A 23,278-nucleotide genomic window follows, 5' to 3' on the forward strand; every position below is an offset into this window, starting at 1 on the left:
TTTGCTGTTCTTGTTCATGTCCTGTTTAGCTCGTTCTTCCTCAGCTACTGCAGGAACAAGCTAAATAGGATCTGCTAAATAGGCAGATGCCAACCCTGGAAAAAAAACCCAACCCTATATTCCAGCAAAAGAACACGGCACTATCCCATGCACAAGTACGGCTCAGGTCTCACTCCAAACAAAAGTAAACTAATGGTTTTGTGCCATATCCTGGGTTTGGATATACAAGATCCATCAGTATAAAAAGACAGTATTCATTCCTGAACAGGAAGGGGAAATCTCGCAGCATTTGTAAAACACATTTACTGCAGAGCTTTTACTGCTAAAATATATATACTTTACTTTAGGGTGGTTTTCAATCATGATGCTGAACAAAACAGTACCAAAAAACCCCACAGTCTGTTAGCTCAAACAGCAAGCTGATTTTTAATATCTATCTCATTGAAGCTGATGAGACTGTTGCTTCATTAATATCAGCAACACTCAACTGTCACCCCTGTCAGAGTGAACCCATAGCCACTGATACCACAAAAGATCACTGGCCTCCATCCTTCCCACCTGTTCAGATTGCCAGGACAGCTCAGGAACGCAATTTTTCTGTCATATTACTTACAGGTCACAGAATAGCATCTTCATTCACCAGTTTATTGTACTTTTTTGTACTGGGCACAGCTGCCCAGGCCCTGGCAGCAGGAGGCTATATGGCCAGCCTCTGTGAGGAGAGGCCAGGCTGTCCTGTGCTAGTTCCAGCCGGCTCCGGCCGGCTCCAGCGGACCCACGGCAGGGCACAGCGGAGCCCCTCAGACAAGATGGTGGCTTCTGGAACATGTATTCAACAAAAGGGCTAAACACTGCCTAGGAGCAATGAATAAGGGGGAAAAATGTGAGAAACAGCCCTGCACACACCAAAGGAGGAGGAAGAGGAGGTGCGCGTGGCACCCAAGCAGAGACTCCTGCAGCCAGGGAGAGACAGTCAGAGATCACCCCTCCATTTCCTGCGGCCTCCACACAGTTCTTTGAAATGGTTAGTGGATATTTTATACATCACGCCATGCCTGTGTGCATCTAATTGCACAGTTAAAAAACAAGAGCACAGTTTTAGCTGTGGGTGAAAGCTCTGGGGTAGGGAAAGTGACCCCATGGAAGGACACCAGCACCAGAGCACAGCTACATGGCTGCTACTGCAAGCATGCCTGCACAGCCCAGCCATATGCCCTGGGGCCCAAAAGGTTTAAAAGTATAATTCCTTTCATTGTATTTTACCATGGATGTTTTAAACTGCATTAAGAGGCATATACAAATGTTTGGAATCATTACACTATCAGACTTTCGATTTGCTGGGTCACTGAGGGAAACCTGAAAGCATTCAATAATGTCTCGATATTTAAGTGCATAATGGTAACGTAGAAGAAATAAATGTTTGTTTTATCAATACAATATAAAGTATGACCGTGAATCATGCAAATCAAATAACAAATCACAAAGCTCAAGCTAGTCTCATCAGCCCAGCAGCTGAACAAGCTTTCAGACTAGGAGCATGCATCATTTAAATTTTTATCTAACACTGGGAAAAACAGAAAAAGAGACTGTGTTCAGCTAATATGACACTTTCTGTCAGAGGCAATGACAGAAACATCAAACAAATCTAATAAATCAAATAAATCTAACCAAATAAATGCTTAGTGGGAATGAGACTGACATCCACCAAAGACACACATAGCTCCCATGCAGCAGAAGGGCTACTGACTTACAAACATTTAACAGTGCTAAAAAATCTTCCTCCTACAAACTGCTCTGTTTCCACTAAAATTAAAGAGCACTTTGGTGAGACAGCCTCTCATAGCACTGAAACTGCTCCTAGAATTTAAAGGACAGCTGCTGAAGTGGCTTTGTTTACAAGTGTAGATTGAACGCAGCAACTATTTAACCAAGGAAATCGTGGTGATGAGGTAGTTGCTTCCAAGTAAATGCTTCCAAGATCTTTTTTGAAACCTGTTTTTGAAACTTCTGTATTTACATTGTTCACTCTTGCAACAGGATTCTTTTTAACATACACAGCAAAAGTTTCATGTCAGTTGAAATCTTAAAACTGAAGAAAATATTTTATTGATTTACTTTCCCCAAGAAGATTTGAAATACAGTCTTATTCAAATATTCAAACCAGAAATCATTCACAAAAATTCATTTTACCATTTTACCATTTTACCATTGTAACCGAAAACTCTCTTCTCCACCCCCCTCCCCAAATATGCCCATTACCTATACAGCTGTAGACACAAGGCTTAAGAACTGCAAATTGGGTAATTCATGGGGACTAGAGAGAAGCAAAAATATGTAACCTGCTAGCCATGGCTTAAAAGCATTGTGGCTTCAAGATAACGGTTTTGATACAGCTATATGGGTGATTTGCCTTTGTGGAAGTTTTTGAGAGTATAGAAATACAAATGCTAGGTTGCAGAATATTAAACCTTAGTAGATAATAACAAAAACCTTCAAATATTTATCACATCTATTTGATCTGTGAACCACACGGTTCTGCTATTATTTCCTATTAATTTTATATCCTACTTCCTGAATACTACTTCTTGAACCCTTTACAGAAAAATTAATAGTGCTAGATATTCTTATGTCAGTAGTAGTTCAAGTATCTTGTAAAGGAAACAAATCACAGGATAATCAGCCATGAAAATATACTTTAAATGTTATCTCTCTGTAGTATCCCTTGATGACTCAAAATAATCAAATAATCTCTTCTCTGTTTATTTTAATGGAATTTGGTGTGCCTTCCACAATCAGAAGTGAGCAAACATGTTCCTTCCTGCATTGTTTATTCTGCATTAAATATCTTATTCATGCAGCATATAACATCTGAAAGGGCATCCTGCTCTACAGTATTAGCTTCCTCATTGTAGAAAATCAGCAGTCTCTACAATGAAATGTTATACTGTGTTTTATTGAGCACATACAAAATTTCTTAATTCCCATTTTTATATGTTTTCTGCCTAAAATACGTACAAGTAAAACTGAGGGACTGCTGAGGAAGGAGGTCTTCCCAACTCTAAAATAAGATTTTGCTTACAGCAAATATCTATAATGCAACTATCCACTTCTCTGTGTGTCATTTGATCCAACAGGAAATAATGTGTGAGTATACAAAACAGAACTGTATATCAGCAATACTACATAATTTTTAGATGGCAGTCAAGACTAGAGCCTATATACTCTGCAGGGAGGTAAACAGTCTTTGCTAGAGGAATTATACTCCTTTTACTGTGTTATGAAAAACAGTGTTTTAGTACAGAATCTCTGTACATCTGAAGTATCCATTATTAAGGCTAAAATGTATTCCTGACAGATGTCATTTTTCTCTTAGGAAACAATGGGATAAAGGAGACAACAGTAAACTCTACTGTGTTTCAGAGGGATGGCTCCTTCTTAAAGCAGAAGTGTGAGCAGTGGAATAGAGCTAATACTCTATACCTTTAAAAGCTTGGCTAAGAAACCCAAAAAACTTCACAGATGCCAGATTATGCCTCTGCTAAACCACAAGGACTTCCCAGTAGAAAGTATACGCCTGAGAAAAAAAAACATTTAAAGCTTTATGGAAGGTAAGCTACTGTGAGAGTTTCACAATTCTTTGGGGACTCTGCTTTGAAAATAAAACTCATAATGTCAATACAGAAAAGCCTATTGCTTTTAAAACTTATTTGAAAACACTGTAAGTGAAAGAGCTCTTTGTTTTGCTTTCATATGTAACACAGGGATTTTTCAAGTATCTGTTTATGACTTTTACAGTCAACACTGTCTGAGCATGGCTGAAGAGAAGTAAACACAAAGTAATCAATGCACAATATTCCTTGCTTTATTCCCTACTTTTATTTTTACTTTTATATCTCTTTGGGAAAACTGGTCATATTTCACAGTCTAGATGGATAAGATCTATAGTGATTTGTGCTATATAGAAAGCTAAGCATCCTCTGAGAATACAGTTTCTTGCTGGCTAGTCCAGAAACAGTTTTATGCTTCCATATCATAAAAGAAAACTATTTGAAATTTCTGATTTAGTACCAGAAAAGCACAATCCACTTTAAAATATACAAAGTGAACTGTTACAGCCACATTCTTTTACTATGGCCACATTCTCAGTAGTCACTAGTATTACATAAGAGTTATAATTTCAAATTTACTAGACATAGTTTTTTCTGTCTCAGAGATCCTGTCTACTACGGTCTTCTGGATGTAAAGCTTACCCTTGTTAACAGCATGGTTAACTGAAGTAAAAAAATGAACAGAAGCAAAACAAAACAGAAAAAGAGTTTTTGAACAGCATTTTGCAACTAGATTTTTGATGTTTGTGTGTCAGACTACAGAACTTAAATTTTTAACCTAACCCTGTTTAGTATGAAATGCCATTGGTGTTTTTTCCTACTTAGTTTTTGCAAGCAAAGATCCATATTCTGTCTAGTTGGGCATCACAGATGGAGTATTATCATGTCATCCCATATAGAGATTTTTATTTCAGGCTGCCACTTTTCCACAGTCCTAGTAGTCCCCAAGTACTTTTCTGAACCTGTTAAAACATGGAAGAAGTAGGTACACAACTGCAAGAAGTGTCTGTGTCCTCACTCAAATGAAAAAGTGTGCTATAAGATTTTGATATAGTGTTGATTTATCTTCCATAAGACTTTGTTTCCCTTCAGAAGATGAAGGATAACCTCCTCCTTGCTTGCAGATGCTCATCTTTCATGACATTTATCAGAGCATAGATTTTGCCTTCCCAGCAGCAGGAGAGCCAGTCCTTTTTCTGAAAACCTCTGCCAAAGGCTTAACGTATGTTGAGCACTGCCAGCTTTTGAGATCTCTTCTGGAATGCGATCCAAGTTTGATTAGATCTAGAGACAGCTTTGCAACAGCCTCTTACAAAATCCATCCTCACAACTGCATGCCATGCTCACTCACACCTGAGAGAAAGCAAAAAGCCAAGGCCACCAGAGGAGTCATAACAGCTCCCTCACTTTCACATCTGAGCACCCCATGCTTCTTCAGTAAATGAGGCACAGAAAGACAGGAGCAGTTATGGGCAGATAGCCTCCCTCCTTTGCCTCTCTTTTTCTTTAGGAATTAAATAGGTCTTGAGTTCTTCGTTTAACATTCAGCCTGCCTCCAAAATAGGAGCTTCTGGGCAGGTTTATCCCAGCCTAGAATAAGACACAGGATCCCGAAGGGCCGTTTCATTCCTCTAAACCCTTGTAGAGCATATTCCAAAAATACAAGAAATTGGACTGAGGTGTGTCTGAGAGCTCACACAACAGGTCAGGGCTGGCTAACTGGAAGGTTGCCAAGGAAAACGTAAATTTAGGATAATTACACTGACTGGAACAACTAGGAAACAATCCTAAAACAAACATAGGGTACAGTTTACCAGAGACGTAAAAAACAGACAATGAGGAGGGGGACACTTGCTTCAAGAATTGTGTCTGTTCTTGACTTTATCAGCCCAGAATATGGTCCCCCCTTGGAGAATTGAGTCCCTTCCAGCAGCCGCTGACATCCTGCAAGATGTCCCAGGCTGAGAGGGGGCACACCTGGAAAACTAAGGCTTTTCATTTTTAGGATGTCTGAAGAAATACAGCAACCCCAGTAGGCAAGAGGGCAACCCTGGCAGTAAAATACAGCTCGGAGCTCAGACACATAACATTTGAGAGACAGAAGTCACTGAAAAGACAATAAAGTATAATCTTTCTTTTAAAAAATTTGGGCCCACATCAGAGCTTCTAGGAACTGATTTACAGTTTTGAGTCTTCAGATTGCTGAAGCATACACTGTTGAGTGATTCATTGTTGCACTATTCAGTGCAAGTAAAGGGAAGCTGTTGCATAAATGCTTGCATAACTTACTCTAGATGACAGCTGAAGTCCCAAAATATCTATTGTGGGAGGCAGATAACACAACCATAAAATATTCCAAAGAAACTATGGAAGAAGTGTAGACCTAGAACTCTGCAAATACATATAGTTCTAAATATACGAAATATTTTCAACTATATAAGTGTTTTACTTTTCCATTTCAGTTTTTCTTTGCTTTAAAAATGTTCTTAGTTCTAGAAACTAAAAATACCCTCATTTTCTTTATAGTAGTATTTAGCTTAATATAAAAATGTGAGACTTAACAAACACAGTGATCAATTTGGAGTCCTATTAGCAAATAGCTGACTTATTTGCAACATAACTTGTTAATACCAAGCGACTAAGTGTGACTTAATAGGTGCTAAAAATAGGTGTGAAAAATAAAATTAAGTTACCAAATAAACATTGAGAGAAACCTTAAACATTAAATACAGGAAATATGGGTTTGTTTCTGCATCTCATTTGGGAGGGAAGGAGTTGGGTTTATTCTGTTCTCAATCTCCGCAGACATTTCTTTTGCTACAGTGTCCTGGTACACACGGTTATATACCCCCATAAAGGTGCTAAATTATCTGTTTGAAATTGCTTTACACTTCACCTTCCCCTTTTCCTGTCACCTTCCTATTGCTTACACAGAATCTTCCTACAGAACCTGCTTATGGTGCTTTCTTGCTTTTGTTTCACACAAAGACAATCTGCAGCTTCTTTTGGGCTGGTGAAGGGAGGTGAGCTAGCATACATACCGGCGTCAGCCTCAAAACAGTCAAAATGCAGATTTCAAACTGCCATTCTGACAGGAGACAAAACAGCACTTTATGACTTCTCTGGTGGCAAAACGAACTCAAGGTCTATGTAGTTTGCTGTACTTCCAGTTTTGCTGATTCAGCCATCTGCAAAGTAGACTCTAACCATATCAATGAGCCCAGTAAAAAGCAAGACTAGGAAAAGTCTGTTCTGTGTAGTTCAGAGTATGTGAAGCATTCAGAAAAACACTTGGATGCAAAGTGAGGCCTTCAACTGGAAAATCCAGTCCTTAGTGTATTATACATTATATCTCTCTTATTATTATAATATCTCAATTATATCTCTAGTCCTCAGATTCATTGATCAGCCAAGGACAACATGTCAATTGTGTCAGACATGTCATTTCATTAAAGAAATTCAGGCAGACAGCAAAGAAAATAGAAACTTATTAAAGCAACATCCACACAGAATGAAATGGTACAAGATATACAAGGCCACCTGGCATATGAATAAACAAGATAAATTTTGACATTATTTGAGCTATGGTAAGCTATACTGTCAGACACAGAAAAGGTAGCTGTTTAATATTAGTAGAGGAAAATCAATAGAAAAAACAGATCTGCTAGTGAAGATGTAGAAGATGAGTGGAACAGCCTACCCAGGGGCTCTACATCTGATAGCTTTACAATAAATTAAATTAATTTATCTTCATGACACCTTTATAAAGAAACATTCTTATTTCACAGATGAGTGACCAAGTCACAGAGGAAACATGTGGCTGAGTCAACTACCAAAATCATATTTCACAGTCCTTCAAAGCTAAATTTAAAAATACATTTTGAATGTATTTCAAAAAGTAGATAATAAGAAAGGTAGGGTTGGGGGGAGGAGGAAAGAGAAAGAATATAAAGTGTCAGTGACCAGAGACATGACTTTCACTGACCTTCCATCTTATTTCAGACTTAACTCATTGACATTTTTAACAATAGTTATAGTGTCTTTATCTACTCTAAAGAGGAATTCTAGTGCATATCTGTAGCAAGTGTCCAGAAGTAGTCCATTTTATTGAGAAAGCAGTCTATGCAAATTGATACATTTCTGTTAAAATCAGTCCTAACTTCTCTCTGTTCTCTTCAAATTACCCTAAAAGCCAGAAATATACTTGTACAATAGACCAGTTCCATAACAGCTCCTGTAAACTTTTGAGCAGGAGTATGTCTATATAAGTAGTGCAGCGTAACAGAAACAGATCTGTAATGTGAGATAGCTGGTGCTGAGTACTCAACACTACTCTATATATATTTCAGGGATTTTACATCAGATAAAACAACTAAGCAATTATTAATAGCTGGAACATGTTACATTCATTTCTGAAACATACCTTCTAGTTTAGCTGCATTCAAAAGCAATCCAGCTGGTTGATTTCAGATCACTCCACAGTGTAACCCATAACATAGTAAAGGGCCAGTCTTCTTGTTTGCCTGAAAAGTACATTTATGCTACAAAAGCCCTAATGTAGACCTCCTTTCTGTCTCACAAATTCATCACTGTGTCGTACACAAAACCATGAGTTCCAGATCTCCTTGTACAATTTGATGACTGGCTGAACAACACAAGCACACGGCTGAGAGCTGGGAACTTGGGAGTTCTGATCTCTGAGGTGTCATTGATTTTCGCTGCCCATGATTCAGATCAGGAGGACATGTTCAACTACAGCATACATGATTATGCAGATTGGCTTGAATACACCATCAGACTTGGTCTTTGCTTGGTGTGCAAATTATGCCTTAGGGAAGAGACTTGCCTTTAAAAAAAGAACAAAACAAAATAAAACAAGACAAAAAACGGCAAACAAAACACCCAAATAACAAAACTTGCCTGGAATGAGGATGCTGCAGGAACAAAAATCACAGTCTCATGACAGACACCTCTGTGGCCTTCCTCAGCTATGAAACATATTCACTGTATTCCAGCCACAGCTACAAATCATTAATTATCTGGGTGAAGGGCTCCTGCAGAGACTGGTTTGGTCCAGTTTGAAGGTAAAGTCAGCTAAGTATTCATTAAAGCTTCCAGGAATGCACTGAGTATCCTTAGCAATTTCCTTCTCATTGTGATGCAGACAATCTCCCATGCAATGCCTCTAAGGAGAAATCACAGTCATCGTTTCAAAGTTAACATCTTGGACTATTAAATATCTAATTTGGTTTATTATTTTAAAGACTTACCTTCTAGTCATTTACACAGGCCTTGCAGAGCACTGGGAGGCATTCCAAATTAGAAATGAAATTAGAATCTAAGCCTGTAAGAGAAATCTCAGTGCATTTCCCGATCAGCAGACATACCCTGTTCCAGTTCTGCTCCCATAGTCGAAAAGATCCAGGAAGGGAAAGGATCTGAGTATACTCTCTGATACTTTCTGTATCTCTGTATTCCAAAACAGCTGACTTCCAATAAGTTGTAGATTCAACAATAAATGGTCTTGACCAAAAATAGTTTGGTGTTCAATTACAAAGAGGTTTTTCCTATATTTAGGGTTCAGTTTTGCTGAATGCCTTGAACAAGATGAATAGGAAAGTGACACAGTTTCCCAGTGATTGATACAAACTTACTCAGGATAGTCAAAAACTGACTGTGATGGACTGCAGAAGCTCTCATTGTACTGAGAGGCTAGAGATAAAAAGGAAGGTGGAATTCAGTGTTGATAATTGCAAAGTATTGCACATGAGAAAAAGTATTTCTAAATAGATAAAGATGAAAGGTTCTAAATTATTACTATGACTCAGGAATAGAAATTTAGGAGTAAACTGAAAACCGCATCGCCCTGCTCAGCACTGCTCAAGATCATTTAAGAGACTATTAGAAACGGAAACAGAAAACCTCCTTATGCCACTGAGAAAACAAGTGTATCCACTTCTTGAACACGAGTCACAATTGCTCTAAGGAAGCACATAATGTAAGTAAAATGTAAGTAAAAATAGAGAGAAAGCTTGGTGAATAGGATGTGAATGTGAATAGGAGAATTTTCATACAAAATGATATGAGGGCTCTTCAGCTTTGAAAAAAAAAGATTACTAAGGATTACAGGAAATAGCTCCTTAAAATTTCTACTGTCCCAGAAAATGTTTCTACCCCTGATAGGTGGACAATGATGAATCCTTAACATTCTTCAAAGCTCATTAAGCATGACTGGATAGTATGATTATGAGGCACTAATATTATAGGAAAGACATTTCACTAAACTGAGATCAAGGGATGCTCCAACATAACATGAGCTGAGATAAAATGTGACAAGGCCAACAGACTTGTGTCAGGATCTGATTGGAGAAAAACCCCATTGCTGGACCCTGTTTCAATTTGTGATCCCAAGAGTGAAATTAAGACACAAACGAAGTCAAGTACTGTAACCGGACAGTTTGTTTATTACAAATTGCAAAAAAGACAGTTAGTTATTATAAAAAAGGAAAATTGTTGTAATAAAGGGGATAGCGATATGACAGATTGGAGAAAAGGTAGAAAATGAAGCAAGAATTCAGGGCGCAGAGAGGGAGATAGTCACCACTGTGGATCCAGTGGTGTCCCAGGGATCGTTGTAGTCGTCGGTGGTGGTGGGAGTCCTTCAGGGTTCATAGACTCGTGGTATCAGAGCAGAGTGTCCTCCAGGAGTCCATCGGCGGTGGGTGTCCTCGTGAAAGTGTCCTTCTGGAGTCCCCTTGAAGGTACCCATTTTGGTGATGTTTTACTTCCCCTTTTATCATGAGTTGGGGATAGTACCTATGTTCTTCCTGGAGTACCAGTTTTTCTGGTCTTGTGGCCAGGTGCACATCTGCACACACACAGGTGTCTGCAGCAATTCTTGGGATAATGGACAGCAATTCCTCACACCGGTCCTCCAGGTAATGGATGGAAGACTCTTATCAGCTCTTTCTCATTCATCCCTCAGGCAATGGATGGTGGAGTCCCAATTCAGCTCCTCACTCCTTTCTTCTAAGCAATGGATGGAAGAGTCTTACCTCAACTCCTCCCACCCATCTCTGAGATAATGGGCAGTGGAGTCCTATCTCAACTTCTTGTACCAATCATTGAGACAATGGACAGTGGAGTCTGATTTCAGATCAGTCTCTCACAACTTGCAAGTCCTTCTCACCAGCACATATTTACACAAGCTTATAAAATGTCTTTGTCAGATAAAGAGGTCATTCCAAACTCTGTTTCCCATAACAGAATTGTCTTGTTTGGTGTGTTCTGTTATACCATCAGCTTCAAGGGGAGCAGATTTTTTCCTTCTAACACCCACCATTATCCTGATCGTTGCCAAGTTCTTGAAATTCTGCCTGTTCAGGTTCTGTACTTTAGCAAAGTAACGAGCACATTCACAGAGGTTAGTTTGGATTCAAATGTTAAATCATGGACAGTTCTAAAGGATGCAAAAAAAGTTCTTTCAACAGACAAATGAACATTAAATTTGCTAAAAATAAGAGGACTGAAATCCTAATGTTAAAATAAAAGTAACAAATGTTTTGTATGAAGTCAGGAGATGTTTTCATTATTGGTGTATATTTTATAGATGCAGACATTCGCCATAATTATCTTCACATATTACTTACACTATTTTGACTATCGTTACCTTTATTTCTTCCTAACAAAGAGTCTTTATAAGTTTTCAGAATATAGGAACAGGCCTTTGTACAGGCCAGGTACAGAGTCACAGGCATAAGAGGAAACTGGACGTTACTGAATGTTATCAGAGTAACACCCCTTGTTTCTGGGGCTTTATATGAGTAGAAAAAATCCATTTCAGGCAAGCTGCTGAAAGGACTGGGGCAACATCTTAAGCAATTCAGCTTTTCCCACAGACCATAGTCATTTCAGAGGCAGACCTCATAAAGAATATGTTAATAAAATACTACTTTTTATTTTGTGTTAAATTGAGGAACATTAAATTTGAAGACCAAAAGTATAAGCTTCAGAGTTTATGGTGGAACATGAACTAGTTGGAATAGTCTTTGGCCAAACACTAACTGACCATTCCTAGATATAACACAGAAGGCAGCAAGGTAATTCATTGTCTGGTAATCTTCAGATGTAAATAGAAAAGGAAATCTCACTGAAGAATTTCAAAAACATAAGGTTTGCTTCAGGACAGGATTGATAATTGGACATGGAAAGTGTGCAAAGAGAAAGCACTACAGTGAAAGTTTGGTTCTGGCCAGTTGCATCAGGGAGCATTAGATACATCAGTCCAGGTGAGCCATGACAGCTCCTGTGGGAGGAGGAGTGATCTGTTTCTCACAGAGGACAAGGTTCTGTTAGTCAGCAAGTAGCTTTCTATCCAAAATGACACTGTCAATTGGAAAATTTGAATTTGAAGATCAAAACCAAATTCACTTCTGGTTTTGAGGTTGCAACTGTCTTACTGTTACATACTGCATCAAGGGTAAATAAAGAACTTGGACATGCTGGGCACTCTGCTGGCATGCTGAATTATGTTTGTACTTTGCAAATATGAAATAGTATTTATGTTCCCAGAATACCTCAAACATTGGACAACAAACGATACTTTATGTTTATTAATATCACATTTGTTTTACCTTCCACACAAAGTCCATTTATCCAGTTCCATACCCAAGTAATTCTTTTCATGGATTATGTGCTTAATGCCAGAAACAAGGCTGTTTGTTACACAGTATCTGAAAAACTCCTGTTAGATAATCTACAAAAAACTTGTGACTAGAACTGAGTTAAAGTATAAGTACTCTGATGACAGGCATGGCACAGAATGCAGGTTAATGTGCTTTCCAGAATTGGGACTCAGTGGCAAAATGCAAATTAAATAAGGGGTTTGTTTGATTTTCTGATTTTAAAATATAGCAAAAGTGTTAAAGCTCACCATGGTTGAGTCAAAATGGGGTAGTGAAAATGTTATTAGAAAACTTATTTCTAGTATTCACGGAACATAGTAATTTAAACATAAAAAACTTCAGTGGTTGTGTGGTTTTTTCTGAAAAGCCAGATTATTACATATGGAACATGCAGGCACCATGAAATATTTCTGCTTCTTTATAACATATATACTGTTTGATAGCTTTTTCTGTAAAAGAAGTTCACTTTTTTAATGGCTCTCTTAAAAATATTTTTGTTTAAACAGTGGTATAATGAGTATTGCCTCATTTTTGCTATAGAACAGAAGTCCCAGGTTCAGGGGTCCAAAAATGACAGAACTATGATTCAGTGTGATGTTAAAGTCATAAAGAAATCCAACCTAATGCTGAGAATTTGACCATAAAATATTAACAAATTCAGGGTTAAATTTACCATGACAGGTCCAGTAACTCCACATTAAAAAAAAAAAAAAAAAAAAGGATTTAATTGGCTTTAGTTCGAAGCTGATCCACAACAGAGTCTTAAAAGGTTGCATATGATCTTATAATAACTTATTTAACTTTCCTTTCCCTGGGTTTTTTTGAGATAGGCTTTTTGGACAGCTAATTGTCTTCAGCAATTTGGCAAGCTGAATCATATACTGAATAATTCTGAATAATATACATAAAGCAAGTACAGAGCTGGACATAGCCTATATCTTGAAATATCGCAGAATCACAGAATCCCAAGGGTGGAAGGGACCTCAAAAGATCATCTAGTCCAACCCTCCTGCAAGAGCAGGGTAACCTAGAGTACATCACACAGGAACTTGTCCAGGCGGGCCTTGAGTATCTCCAACGTAGGAGACTCCACAACCCCCCTGTCCCAGTGCTCTGTCACTCTCACAGTAAAGAAATTTTTCCTGATGTTCACGTGGAACCTCCTATGCTCCAGTTTACACCCATTGCCCCTTGTCCTATCACTGGACATCACTGAAAAAAACCTAGCTCCATCATCCTGACACTCACCCTTTACATATTTGTAAACATTGATGAGGTCACCCCTCAGTCTCCTCTTCTCCAAGCTAAAGAGTCCCAGCTCCCTCAGCCTCTCCTCATAAGGGAGATGTTCCATTCCCTTAATCATCTCTGTGGCTCTCCGCTGGACTCTTTCAAGCAATTCCCTGTCCTTCCTGAACTATGGGGCCCAGAACTGGACACAATATTCCAGATGCGGCCTCACCAAGGCAGAGCAGAGGAGGAGGAGAACCTCTCTTGACCTACTAACCACACCCTTTCTAATGCACCCTAGGATGCCATTGGCCTTCTTGGCCACAAGGGCACATTGCTGGCTCATGGCCATCCTCCTATCCACCAGGACCCCCAGGTCCCTTTCCCCTTCACTACTGTCCAGCAGGTCAGCCCCCAACCTGTACTGGTACATGGGGTTGTTCTTCCCCAGATGCAAGACTCTACACTTGCCCTTGTTGAATTTCATTGAGTTTCTCCCCTCCCAACTCTCCAGCCTGTCCAGGTCTCTCTGAATGGCAACACAGCCCTCTGGCGTGTCAGCCACTCCTCTCAGTTTAGTATCATCAGCAAACTTGCTGAGGGTACACTCAGTTCCCTCATCCAGGTCATTGATTAAACAGCACTGGTCCCAGCACCGACCCCTGAGGGACTCCACTAGTCACAGATCTCCAGCTAGATTCTGCCCCATTGACCACAACTCTCTGCCTTCTTCCTTCCAACCAGTTCTTGATCCACCTCACTACCTGATCATCAAGCCCACACTTCCTTAGCTTATCTATGAGGATGCTGTGGAAGACAGTATCAAATGCCTTACTGAAACCACATCTACCGCTCTACCATCATCCATCCACCTAGCTACTTGCTCATAGAAGGCTATAACGTTGGTCAAACATGACTTTGCCTTGCTAAAGTCATGTTGGCTGCTCTTAATGACCCCCTCATCCTTGATATGTCTAGAGATGGTGTCAAGAATAAGTCGTTCCATCACCTTTCCAGGGATGGAGGTAAGGCTGACTGGTCTATAATTACCCGGGTCCTTCTTGCCCTTCTGACATTGTACATATGACAAAACAAAGCACCATGATGCACCCACTTCTCGGCTATGGGAAAGTAAGAACACTAAAAACGTGTGACAGGCATGTTGTAATCCACCCTGGGAATCTGAGTTGATATTCCAGTTACAAAGATGGCTCCAGGGCCAGTGTAAATGGAATATGTCATGCATACAGTTAGACAAGCTGAAATTCACAAGTGAGAGCTAGCAAGGCAGTAGGGAAACTGCCTAATAAAACTCATTTCTGAAAGGAACACATACAGCCTATCCATACCTGAAAGGTTTTATTCAGTTCAGTAACTGACAGTTACTGACATACAATGCTCCTGACAAATTTCATCTTCTGCACAAAGACAAAAGTGTTGTCTCCTGGAAGGCTCCTTTTTCACATTCAGGACATTTAAGATCATAGAGGGAGTACAGCTGCTTTTAATAATACTTCAGACACCCAGCAGGTCAGGGGAGAGAACAGCAACACCAAAAGCAATGAAAACTTATGGGGCAAGATAAGGACAGTTTAATAAGAAAAAGAAAGAGACAGGGAGAGAAATATTAGGCAAAGACAATCAATCACTCAAGACCTCCCACAACTAGACCAGTGCTCAGCCAGTCTCAAAACAATGGCTACCTCCCATAAAGCCTCCTCCTCTAAGATTTTATTGTTGAGCATTATGTTATATGGCATAGAACAGCGCTTTAGTCAGTTGGGGTCAGCTGTCCCAGGTATGTCCCCTCTCAACTACTTTCCCATCCCCAGCCTATTCCCTAGAGGAGCAAAGTGGGAAAAAGAAAAAGCCTTGATGCTGCATAATGCTCAGCAATAGTCAGAGCACTGGTGTGTTACCGCAGGTCCAAAACACACCACCATATGTGCTGCTATGAAGAAAATTAACTCCATCTCTCTCAGACCCAGACCAAGCACCTTCCTTTCATCCACTCCAAGAAACCCACTCTCTTCTACCTGAGGAAGTTAACTGTTACTTTTATAGATCAATGACCTGGTCTTACATTTCCTGCCATGAGCACTGGGATATATCACAAATGTGATACTTCAGATTTTAAACTGATGAGAGCACTTGCTCTCCACATTTTTTCTGGCAAGTTTAAAGTAGAAATGTTTTCATTTTTATTATAAGAAAAGGATGCAAGTGTATAAGTGCTTTGCTTCAAAGCATGCTTACAGGTATACTAGAAAATCACCAATATGTCATTTTTCACTTGTCCTGACCCTTTCCCTCAGTAGGCATAACAGTTTTTAAAAATGAAGATGTAATATACTGTACATACCATTACAAGATCAGGATATATTAATGCTGTGCCAGCAACATTCTATGGGAAGGTACTATTGCTCCCTCACAGAAGTAACAAGCCAGCATTTCTTGGAAAAGTTCTCTGTGAATACCACTGAAATGCTTTTTGGAAAGCTCTTCATTTGTTTCTGTTTTCTTAATTTGCATTGACTGTCTCCCTTTTGGGTTCATATACAACTTGCATAATAGCGTATCTATACAGTGTGAGAACAATTGCATCACAGCTCAGCCGTTCCAATAATGTTATCATACCTTTTCGCAACATGAATAGTGTAATATTTCATAGGGCTCATTTAAAAAGGGTATTGCTCAGGAATACCTATTACTTTTGAAGTTTACAGTCTCTCTCCAGTTTACCTTGCAATGGTAAGATGAGCCCTTGGTTCTGATGCAGGAAGGTGTATACACAATAATAATACTGCTATCTTCCTACAGACGATTTTAAGCAGAATGTAGTTTGGTAGTCACTTACAGGTAAACTGTCAGTGTTGAAGTCTTAAGGAGCATTCTGACTGTAAATGTCATAATCAATACAGTTTCCCTTTACTAAATCCCCAGAAGGTGGATGAGTCTATTTTACAGGTAAAGTCACTGCTCCAGTCAGTTTCTTCCTTACTCTCAAAGAAGCAAAGACAATTTAATTTCAGTCCACTAAGCCACCCTACAAAATCCAGGCTAAGAGATCATAATGGTGAAGGAGAAGATGGGTTTCCTCTGCAATCAATTGCATAGTCTCACAACATGTCTCTTTTTTTTATGCCTGGCTTTTCCTCACTTTTGTCTCTATCTTTTCTTCTGTTCTCTATATGATTATGTATATCTCTTATCAGCATGCCTGACATTCAACTCTAATTGTAGAACATGTATCTTATCTTCAAAGAAATGAGAGAGAGCACTAAGCAGGGTAGACAACATGTGACAATGATAACAATATGGAGATAATGCTGTCATATAAGGATTGAATTCAGAATTGCACTATCAATACTGTTAAAGTTAATCCTTCTACATAATGATTTATGCTTGGTTATATAAGCCTGATCCAAATCATTTCAAAACGAATAACTTTTTTACAATGAAACAATGAACAAGATTATTTAGCAAACCTGAATAACAACCCATCCATCCCTGCATAAAGTAGAGTTGATCTTTCTGGCTCTCAATAACACAACATTTTAGATGCATATGAAATGTCAATAGAATGTAACTTCAGAAACATCAAGATTTGAATAAAACAAACCTTTCCATTTCTCTAAACGCCAGGTGACACTTGTCTTAGTCTAAGCTCATAAATGTTTCAGGCCAGGCTTCTGGTTTTATTCTATATCACACAGTACATATCAAAGAACAGCTTCCTACCCTATTTGTGGCCTGGCCTCCTGGGTTCAGTGATGGTGTGAATATGCCAAAGCTTGCTCTGTATATTCTGCAGCTACAGCAAACTTTGTTGATTTCCTTGTGTAACAAGAGGAGAAGGTACATGGGGGATTTGAGTGACAGGTGAAACAGCATCAAAAGGAAGAAGGTTGGAAAGGGGTCTGACAGAACTGCATGGACTAATGTTTGTTCTTGAAGAAATGAACACCAAGAGAGAAACCGAGACGATATTCATGACTGGATGCAGGAGATACTTGATACTCCTAGATTGCTCCCAGAAAATGCCAAAAACAAGAGGTGAGAAACAAGTTCCTAGGAAGCAAAAACAGATCCAAAGGGTGATATGCACTGGCAGAATATGAGCACTAAAAATTTTAACGTGCAAAGTGCTTGGTGCTTTAAAAAATGTCCAGCAGTGTTTGCATCATTCAGAAATTAAGACCATGGTCTGCCTGAGAAAAAACTGGTTATTACCAGAGAAGAAACTGAGTCTAAGTATCTGTAGCGCAATAGCTGATAACCCAATATATCTGCAGTCACAGGCCTGTGAGCCTCATGCTCCATATGGTTGAACAGCTTATACTTCAATAAAGTGCCTGATGCTCTGACCACACCACCCAAGTCTTGGAAGGCAGACACAGGAACTGTGAGAAAGAAGACCTTGTGCCCACTGTAGGAGAGGATCTGGTTCGAGACCATCTTAAGAACCTGAACGTGCACAAGTCCATGGGACCTGATGAAATCCATCCTCAGGTCCTGAAGGAGCTGGCAAATGAAGTTGCTAAGCCACTGTCCATCATACTTGAAAAATCATGGCAGTCAGGTGAAGTTCCTGAAGACTGGAAAAAGGGAAATATAACCCCCATTTTCAAGAAGGGGAAAATGGATGACCCAGGGAATTACAGACCAGTCAGTCTCACCTCTGTGCCTGGCAAAATCTTGTAGTAGATTCTCCTGGAAGGCACGCTAAGGCACATGAAAATGAACAAGATGCCTGGTGACAGCCAGCATGGCTTCACTAAGGGGAAATCCTGCCTGACCAATCTGGTGGCCTTCTACGATGGGGCTACGGAACTGATGGACAGGGGTAGAGCAGTTGATGTCATCTACCTGGACTTGTGTAAAGCGTTCGACACTGTCCCACACAACATCCTTGTCTCTAAATTGGAGAGACATCAATTTGATGGATGGACCACTTGGTGGATAAAGAACTGACTGGATGGCTGCACGCAAAGAGTTGTGGTCAATGGCTCAATGTCCAGCTGGAGACCAGTAATGAGTGCTGTCCCTCAGGGATCAGTGTTGGGACCGGTCTTGTTCAACATCTTTGTCACTGACAGGGACAGTGGAATTGAGTGTGCCCTCAGCAAGTTTGCCGATGACACCAAGCTGTGCGGTTTGGCTGATACACTGGAGGGAAGGAATGCCATCCAGAGGGACTTTGACACACTTGTGAGGTGGGCTGATGCCAACCTTATGAAGTTTAACCATGAGAAGTGCAAGGTCCTACACCTGGGTCAGAGCAATCCCAGGAACAGCTACAGGTTGGGCAGAGAAGAGATTCAGAGCAGCCCTGCAGAGAAGGACCTGGGGATGTTGGTTGATGAGAAATTTAACATGAGCCAGCTTCAGTGTGCGCTAGCAGCCCAGAAAGCCAACCGTATCCTGGGCTTCATCAAAAAGAGCATGACCAGCAGGTCGAAGGAGGTGATCCTGCCCCTCTGCTCGGCTCTTGTGAGACCTCCCCTGGAGTATTGTGTGCAGTTCTGGTGTCCTCAATGTAAAAAGGACATGGAACTGTTGGAACAAGTCCAGAGGAGGGCCACAAGGATGATCAGGGGACTGGAGCACCTCCTGTATGAAGACAGGCTGAGAAAGTTGGGGCTGTTCAGCCTGGAGAAGAGAAGGCTGCGTGGAGACCTCATAGCAACCTTCCAGTATCTGAAGGGGGGCTATAGGGATGCTGGGGAGGGACTCTTCATTAGGGACTGTAGTGACAGGAGAAGGGGTAATGGGTTAAAACTTAAACAGGGGAAGTTTAGATTGGATATAAGGAAGAAATTTTTTACTGTAAGGGTGGTGAGGCACTGGAATGGGTTGCCCAGGGAGGTTGTGAATGCTCCATCCGTGGTGGTGTTCAAGGCCAGTTTGGAGAGAGCCTTGGGTGACATGGTTTAGTGTGAGGTGTCCGGGCCCATGGCAGGGGTGTGGGAACTAAATGATCTTAAGGTTCTTTCCAACCCTAACTATTCTATGAGTCTATGATTCTGTTTGTCCTAGCTTGAGGAAACTACGGATTTCACTTGCTTTGGAATTGTGCTGAGCTATTATTCACCTTCATGGGATGATTACACCAACTAACTAGATGTACTGCCTGCAACTGTCTTATCACCAACGCCCTACTAACCTTCAGCCAACTCAGCACAGAACCTTCTTCTGTGTTAACTTTGGAGTGTAAAGAAACTCTTAGGAAATTAATCACATACCTAGTGCTTCTCTGTCCTTGAAAGTTATTGACATTTAAAAAAAGGCTTTAGAGTACTTGTATTCCAGTCAATGTTGTCAAGCTCTAAAACGCTACAGGCTCAAAAATGTAGTCCATAGCATACAGAATAGGAGGAACAGAAAATAAGAAAAACACCTAAGCTGGCCTTGCCTATACCTCTCTCAGCTTTTTTGCATATGCAAACATAAACATCACTGTTCAAGTCACAGCATTTAAACAAGGTACAAGATACATATCCAATGGACAGCAAAACCACCTACAATGTTTTCCACTTGAGAAGAAACAAATGATGCTAAGGTATTTTTTTATTTTTCCTGGGTTACTGCTTATAAGAGAGAAAAATGTCCTTTCTAAGTTCAAGAAAACTGCTTGAGTAAGGGCTATTCCTTTTGTAACATGAATCACATGTAGGATAATCAGCCACTCATATAGTGCCTATGACAGAAACCACTTTCTGGAGGAAAGTGTGCCCTTTTGAAGTTTACTGGCATTAGAAGGTTTGCTCTGTGTGTTGTGTTGTTTTTTTCTCTTGTTTTTTTTTTTTAATTTCTGGTAATTGCTTTAAAAGAACAAAGCTCTTTGTTTAAGGGTAGCTCAGGGAGATCATAATTGCTATAAGGTACAAGGCCATTTCCAAGTATTTCTGAATTGCTTCTCTTCTGCATTAAATATTTAATGTCTAATGTTTGGCCAAACTGTAGAAATTCCCTCTGGAACATGGGTGATGACTTCAGGAACAGAATGAAGACCTGTCAATTCAATTTTCAGTATGATTTTCTTTAGAAAACCACAGCTATTAAAGAGTGGGGTTTTTTTAAGAAAAGTCATAAAAATAATTCCAGGAGTGCATGAATGTGTACTCAGTGAAAAATATCAAGCAATTCATTACATGGCTTTGAATATTACAGATTGAGAGAAAGTGATAATCACGCCTCCCTCCTTTATGAAGCTTTTGGTTTTAAAGAACTGTTGTTAAAGTCACCTGGTTGGTCATATGTTCCCCTCCCCTTCATGCACCGAGTTCCTCCTGGATTTTATCAAAGAGATTTCTTTCTGTTATCTCCAGTTACAGCCAAGAGTGATGTTATCTGGTGGTATCCAGCAGCAAGGCTGTAACCCAGCAGCCCAGGAGGAAAGTGTGTCAAGGTTTCTATTGACTAGTAAAATCCTGCTGCATCAGCCAAATAGCACCTGCCCCTTGCTCAGATATTCTCCCTCCAGATGTCCTGTTATCACCTAAGAGATCAGTGTGTTCCGGGACAGCTGACTAATACTTTTTCATTGTATTAAAACCTGACAGCACGTCAGGAACAAACCATTTCAAAGCCTAATGAAAACAAGCATGTGCTTCCTCCTACCCAACGATACACTCTGATGTGGATACAGCCGATCACAGAACATGTGCTAACATTACAAAAGCATTGTACAAATTTTACAATGTACATTGTACAAAATACAAAAAAACATGACATTGTTTTGAAACTCTGAAAATGGCTACTATTTGTTGGGCTATTTTGGCTTCAGCCGTGATGTATGGACACCATTGTGCTACTCACCCATGAACTCTAACTTATCTTCACTAGACAGCTAAATATACTAGGGACTGACTACAGTATTCGAAGAGCTGTAACACCACCTTATTGCAGATGCTCAAGAAAGCTTCAGACAGAGCATATAACCTGGTGTATACATACAGGTTATATATACAGTCAGTCATATAGCTGACTTCTTAAGGGCTACGAGAAAAAGAGATTAAAAGGAAAGAAGAAGAATATCTTATGCCAGTTAACACTACATTAAAATTTCAATATTTATAATAGTAATATTGGTCCAGATATGTTGCATGTTACCTGCCTTTAAAGTTAAATATAACATCATGCATATTACTGTCTATAGCATCATAAGTATATATGAAGAAATAGGCAGGAGGTTTAGTACTGCTATTTAGTGTTACTCAGAAACATTTAACTATTAAATATCTTGCTTTTCTGTGGTCATTGTCATGTTTCCTCTAATAGCTCATTAACATAGCCTTTGTCTTTAGTTTTAGAGTGTCCCTTTTTCACATGACTTTTCCTAATACAGCAGCTGCTCACAAGAAGGTTGATGTATGACGGTTCAGTTGTTTCTGAACCAGCTAGAAGGTAATTTTCCACCTTTCTCCTCCCTCCTCTTTCTTTTGGATATTCAGTCCAAGTTACCCAGGAGCAAGCTACATACTCAATGCGCTATTAAGAACAACCACAGGTGAGGATTAGCACACTCTGGAAGTGCACTGTTTACTTCAGAGGAGAAAGGCTCTCCCTAGAGAACCCACTCTCCAGGGCTGTCCCCAGACCCCAGGCTTTCATGGGCTCAGTGCAATCAAAGAAAGGAGCAAGCTGAGGATCCTAAATTAGAACCCAAATCCAGTTCTCAAATGGAATTCTGGGGATCCAGTAAATTTTAGTCTTTCTGAAATTTGATTTCCTCACACTGAAGCATGCCACATACAACTGCCAAGCCACAGGCTAGACCCAAACCAAATATTTTAAAAATGGTGAATGAAATAAGTAGCTTCTAAATTTAGATTTAAAAGTCCCCAATGTTGGCACATTCCTTACTTCCACTGGCAATGAATTTTTAAAGCAAGTGACTGTTCCATAATCTAAGTAACAGTTAATAGTCCAAAGTCTGCTGATCTCTACTAGGTAAGCATGCAGGTGTGAGTATGTGCACACGTGAAAACAAAAATAAAAGGATGAGGAACAAACAAATGAGTTTTCCGTATTTGGTGAGATCATCTATTAACGTATGGTCAAACCCCTGGGAACTGCATAAATACTCAAATATTATCATGACTTTGTAATCAATGTCACACAGTCAGGAGTGGGACATGGGGTAGGTTAGTGCTTAGCTACACATTAAAGGAACCCCTCTGAGCTGACACACTTGTTTCTAACATACCTCCTTAACACTTGGTTTCAATAGCAGTTAAAAGAGTCCTGAATGTTTCTGAGAACAAAGTCTCTCAGACAGGTCACCCAAAAATTGTGTCACATGAAACTATTGAACACTTTTTGAAACTTGGACTGGCTGCTGGAAACCAGCATTCTTAATAGTACGCAAGCTAAAATAAATACTAAGAAACTAAAATGTAAAATTATTATAAAACAAGCCCACCTAAAAGTTCAGGCACAAAGTAAAAACATCTTTAAACAACCTACTTAAAATATAGTAAAACCTATTTTTAAATAAAATTTTAAAATCAGAAGACTGAGCCAGCAACAGGGTGAAAGCAGAAGCCAAACCACAATCTTGCTAGAAGATACCCTCGTATATAATGCCACACACTTTTTCCATCCTTGAACATAAGAAATTTGGACTGCACTTCTCCAGTTTTGGTACCTAGGTATTGAACATAATTGTTTTACCACATTGCTTAAACTCTCTGCCAGCAAGCCACGTCGCATGAGAATGGTTGAGTGAAATTCGAAACAATTAGGTACAAA

The 23,278-nt window shown here is 39.7% G+C and overlaps 1 long non-coding RNA gene across 1 annotated transcript; it reads left to right on the forward strand.

Moving 5' to 3' along the window:
* Positions 1-635: 635 nt before the first annotated feature.
* On the forward strand, positions 636-21,712 carry LOC133266373 (uncharacterized). Its single transcript, XR_009742348.1, has 3 exons — positions 636-1,024; positions 3,374-3,608; positions 20,854-21,712. It is a non-coding gene; the product is annotated as an uncharacterized LOC133266373 (long non-coding RNA).
* The last annotated feature ends 1,566 nt before the right edge of the window (positions 21,713-23,278 follow it).

This window comes from Pezoporus flaviventris, unplaced genomic scaffold (genome assembly GCF_033815535.1).
Source record: "Pezoporus flaviventris isolate CSIRO_AGI_PZ_B2104156 unplaced genomic scaffold, CSIRO_AGI_Pfla_v1 ptg000007l, whole genome shotgun sequence".
Lineage (NCBI taxonomy): Eukaryota > Metazoa > Chordata > Aves > Psittaciformes > Psittacidae > Pezoporus > Pezoporus flaviventris.